Here is a 5068-nt window from a genome sequence, read left to right as displayed (position 1 = left end):
CACTTCTTATCTATTATATCAATATTTATTATCTATTATATCACATATCCTCTTAAATTCTGTAATTGAACTAATAATACCAAATTTATTGCAAAAGTCAGAGTTGGAAATAAAATGATGATTATCATCAAGTAATCGGTTAATCAACAAAATGTTATCAAATCACAGAGATCAGTGTGAGAACAGTGACGTTCCCTTATAGAAAATGTGTTCATTGTTCCAAATTAAAGACTGATGAGTTGAAAAAATATGTTTGTAAATTAATAACCAATATAACAGAGATTGTCTGTGAAAGGCTAATAGTTTTATGGGGGTAGATTATTAATAGTGTAAGGGCACATAAGCACAAATTTTAATCCACCAACATTCCTTAAGAGAAAGTTAGGTATACAATTCCACATACTCACAAGACTTTTGAGGAGTCTTCTAATCCAGCTAATGTTAACAGTTTGGGTGAGTGTGGTGAAGTCCAGAACATTCCACCAGAAAAATCCATTATCTGCTATTCTATTTTTAATACATCCATTCTTACTTTGTGAGATTTATTTCTCCAAATGAAATTGAACCATTTTTGTCTAATTGCATAATTTCTGTGCTTCTAAGGCAGAAAACACATAAGCAGCTCTGAAGAGCCCCTCTGCTTTGCTCAATAAAACATGACCTTAAATGGATAACTCTCTGGTCAGCCAAATGTTAAAACTCTTCTGTATACTGTTAATTATGGGAGTTTAATTTAAATCATTCATATTTTTAAGATCTTTAGTAATTTTAATACTGAGGTAAGAGAAAACATTTTTGACTGGAATATTACATATGAAGTTAAAGTCACATTTGTTTAAAGGAAGGAGCTCACATTTTTTAAGATTAATATTTAAACCAGAGAAGTTTGAAAATGATTGAACTGCATGTAGGGCTTTAGAAACTTCAACTTTATTCTTAAGAAATAAGGCTGTGTCATCAGCTAATTGTGAGATTTTGATTTACATATCACCAATACTGATGCCTCTGAAAGAACTTTGTTCTATTAGCAGGCAAAGAATTTGAGAGGAAAGGAGGAAAAGTAAAGGACTAACTGGAAATCTCTGACATATACCTCTATTTACACAAAATCTAGGTGAGATACCATAAGCAAGTTTCACTGAGCTATTCATACCATTATATAAAGTTTTAACCATATTAACAAAAGATCTGGCCCAGATAAAAAAAGCAAAGTATCAAAAATAGATTTGTGGCTGATTGTGGCAAAAGCCTTGTGAAAATCAAGAAATAAAGTAAAAGGGTTACCTTATAAGATTTCACAATAATCAATGAGGTCCAGGTTTCTTTTATCTTCAGTCTTCTTATCAAACTATTTTGCACCTTTCTTTTCTTAAGGCCAAAGAAATATCTACTATTCTTTTTTCCTTCCTCCATTTATCTCTGTCTAGAACGTATGAAAGCACCTCCTGCTGTCTCCTTATAAATGTCATCTAGTTCAGATTGTAAACCTTCAAGTTCTGTATTATCAGTCATTTTTTCTCCTCTGGTCTTTGTGAATAACTAAAAGTCTCTGCATTATGTTCTGTATTCTTACTTTTTTCTTAAAAGGTGAGCTTCTTTCCTTTCCTAACTGCTAGACATCGAATGTCATATTTTAATAGCTCCCAATTTTCCCCTATTCTTTACTGCAGAATACTTTTAACCATGATTATTTAATGATTATTAGAGATTATTCAATTTCCAATATGTCCCATATTGTAATTTAGATGGTATGATGATATTTTAACATTCTTAATTTTTATTTTCTTTCGAAACAAGCCACTCATCAATTCTAGATTGGAATCCTTATTATTCCAGGTAAATTGTTTTAATTCAGGATGTTTTGCCCTCCAAAGGTCTGACAGGTCTAAATTAAATTAGCGCGCTACTTTTTATAATAAGCTACACATTTTTGTAGCTAATAGCTGTAGCCGCTACAGTTTTATGAAATGTAGCTAATAGCTGTAGTGCCTACAAATTTTTGTGTAGCTACACCGATAATTTTCACCACAATTTCGCTACAGGTTTCAGCCAATCCGCGCAAAATCTGAACCATAGAACGCAGTCATTAACTGGCTGGTGGCCATGGTGCAACCCAGACTGAGCCGCGGACAACCGGTCACGCGCGGGTCCTACGCGCTGATCACCCCTTACTAGTAAGGGGTCGGCAACCGAAATGTTAAAAAGAGCCATTTTGTCCTTTCAACAAAAATGAAACCACCTTGGGAGCCACAACATTTTATGTCCGTTTTATCACCTTGGCTGTAAGTCTCAGTGTGTGTTCTAGTTCAGGCTAAAAATATAATATAAACGAAAATGCAGACTTACTTTGCTCTGCTTTAACCTTTCACTATAGCCGAGTCGCTTCTCATTCTCCAGCTTCTCGTTTGAAACCTCCCGTTCCACCTTATATGGTGCCCAAGGAGAATGTTCTGGAGCGCCACTTAAAGCCCAAAGAGTAGAGTCTGTTCACACCCTTTGGAAGAAATACTGCATAAGCAGGTGTCTACAAACCTTTGGACATATGCTGTACATTTGGAGTTATAGAATTTTATGTCATTGTCCTATTTACCATTTTAGAGTTATGAGATCCTGTTACAAAAGTAGTGATTTAATAAAATGATTTTATGAGGCCAAAAAAATGGTTAACAGTTTTTTGTAACAACTGGTTAATTCAGTAAAATACATTTAATAATTTTTACTGATTTATTACAATCATCACATACTATACGCTGTTAGAAATAAAGGTTCTGTGCAGGTACATTTTTCATCCATCAATGTACAAACAATGTAAATCTACCCTCAAAGGTACAATAGTGGTTTTAAGGTCCAGTTGTGCACCTTAAATAAGTTTTTTCGAGGTGAAAAGTACATATTTGTATCTTTTCATAAACTAATGTTCTGAAACAGAACAATAAAATAAAAAGCCTGGAGACAAGACGGGGTGTGTGGAGTCAATACAGCTTGTGACAGTTTCATACCTTTATTTCTGAGAGTGTATGAATCACACTGTAGAGAGAAAGTTGTCTTTTTTCATTGTGATGTTTACTAGATAGGGGGTTGTGAGGCGGTGAATGTTGCAACACCCAAATGCATCAAACAGGACAGGCCAGAACCCCCCTCTCATTCAAAAAAGAAAGAAAAAAGGGAAAAAAAGAAAGGAGGAGGTGTCATCTAAACATCGCAGCTCAGTCAGATACTAACCTCTCTGAGGTCATGGCACAGTCTCCAAGAAGTCTCCAAGAGCTGTCATGCCACATTACCTTTCCCATCTGCCCCAGCAGCGTGAAAATTAAGTTATGCCCCATGTCAGCTAGTTTTGTCTCTCTTCCCTCCTCCACTCTCCTGGCTTCTCTCCAGGTTTTCTACACGATAGAGAAAACAGGAACTGGAACTGGTAGTGGTTGTGCTTCATTTCTTAGGCACAACCATCCTCTGCCTCTAACATTTCAGTTTCCTCTTTGCTAATTACACAAACAAACCAACAACCAAAGTTAGTATTTGACCATAAGGTCTGCAATTGTATTTATTTACCTAGATCAAGCTATAAAAGGACTTATTGATTCAGTCAAAAACTTTAACAAATTCCTCTTTTTGTAGTTTGTCTTCCACTGTTTACATTTTTTCTAATAGATAAAAGTATCTGCTAAATTAATAAATGTAAAAACCGTTAAGCACAGGAAATCCTTCTGCACTCCAAATGGAACCAAAAAGGATTCTTTGGAGAGATGGCACAGAAAAAAACACTTTCATATATGTAGAAACTTTCAGGGGATGGTTCTTTAAAATACGTCAATAAATGTGTGAATACCCTTTTTTAAGGTTAAAAACTCTTTCCTTAAACAGAGAACCCTTAATATATCATATTAAGGTCATAAGGCTAAAGTTACCAATAAAAGGTAATCCCAACAATTTTTCTAACCTTCTGCATAATTCAATCATTTAATTATAATAAACTCATTTAGAATGGTTTGATATTAAATGTGCTGCTCACAGTGGTGACAGGAAGCAGAATGACACCTAAGACATTGCTTTACAATAATTTTGAGATAAGGTTTTGGCCATAGTGAGAGATAAATGTGGGATGCGGTACGGATTTACCACTTTTTCACCATCGTCAACGTTACAACCTTCTGGATAATTCAATCATTTAATTATAATAAACTCATTTAGAATGGTTTGATATTAAATGTGCTGCTCACAGTGGTGACAGGAAGCAGAATGACACCTAAGACATTGCTTTACAATAATTTTGAGATAAGGTTTTGGCCATAGTGAGAGATAAATGTGGGATGCGGTACGGATTTACCACTTTTTCACCATCGTCAACGTTACAACCTTCTGGATAGCAAATAGAATTATTATTATTGCATCCCCTGTATCCTTATCACCACCAACGTAAAGAAAGTCAGCACAATGCGTATCTTTACAATGCACCACAGTACACCAAATTATATTATACAGTACATTTGAAAAATTCCCCATAAAATTTAAAGTTAAAGAACATTTTTCTAGAACCATATGCTCAAGTCAAGAACTATTTAGGAACTTTTCTTTTTGAGCTTTCACTGACCTTCTGAGAGGTTCTTCTAATGACCCTCCTCTCCTCCAGGTACAACTCTCGAGCCTGCTAAGCAAACCTCTTTGTGCTCCAAACTAAACCCTTTTACACAACCATGGTACATCAACACTCCCCCTCCAATGCCCTCCCTTTCTCTCTAGCTGTTCACATGTAGGGCTAGTTTGTGGCCCACAAGTGGCCCACATGGAGGAGGTGTTAAACCACATGGCACTGTGCCCACTCTTGTGGTATGTTGTTTATAGGTTTCCCACAGAGATACGCCACTCTTGCTCAACAGGAGGGTAGCATGCCCGGAAAAACATCAGCACAAAAGCAGACGGTGTTAAGTTGTGAAGTTATCAACTTTTATGGCATGGAGTTTTTAAGCTCCTACAGGCTTTCGGTTACTGACTCTTGACAGTTTCCACATTTGTAATTCCCTTTCGCCTTGAATCCCCTGCTTAAGCTCAGCTAAAACTGGAACATCCA

General features: G+C 35.9%; 1 long non-coding RNA gene across 1 annotated transcript; it reads right to left on the bottom strand.

The window, feature by feature from the left end:
• Positions 1-2356: 2356 nt before the first annotated feature.
• Positions 2357-4709, bottom strand: LOC118802455. The gene is made up of 3 exons (XR_005006674.1): positions 4592-4709; positions 3223-3383; positions 2357-2494 (listed from the first exon to the last, which is right to left on the bottom strand). It is a non-coding gene; the product is annotated as an uncharacterized LOC118802455 (long non-coding RNA).
• Positions 4710-5068: the final 359 nt, after the last annotated feature.

This window comes from Colossoma macropomum, unplaced genomic scaffold (genome assembly GCF_904425465.1).
Source record: "Colossoma macropomum unplaced genomic scaffold, Colossoma_macropomum, whole genome shotgun sequence".
Classification (NCBI taxonomy): domain Eukaryota; kingdom Metazoa; phylum Chordata; class Actinopteri; order Characiformes; family Serrasalmidae; genus Colossoma; species Colossoma macropomum.
This window is presented reverse-complemented; position numbering and strand designations above follow the sequence as displayed.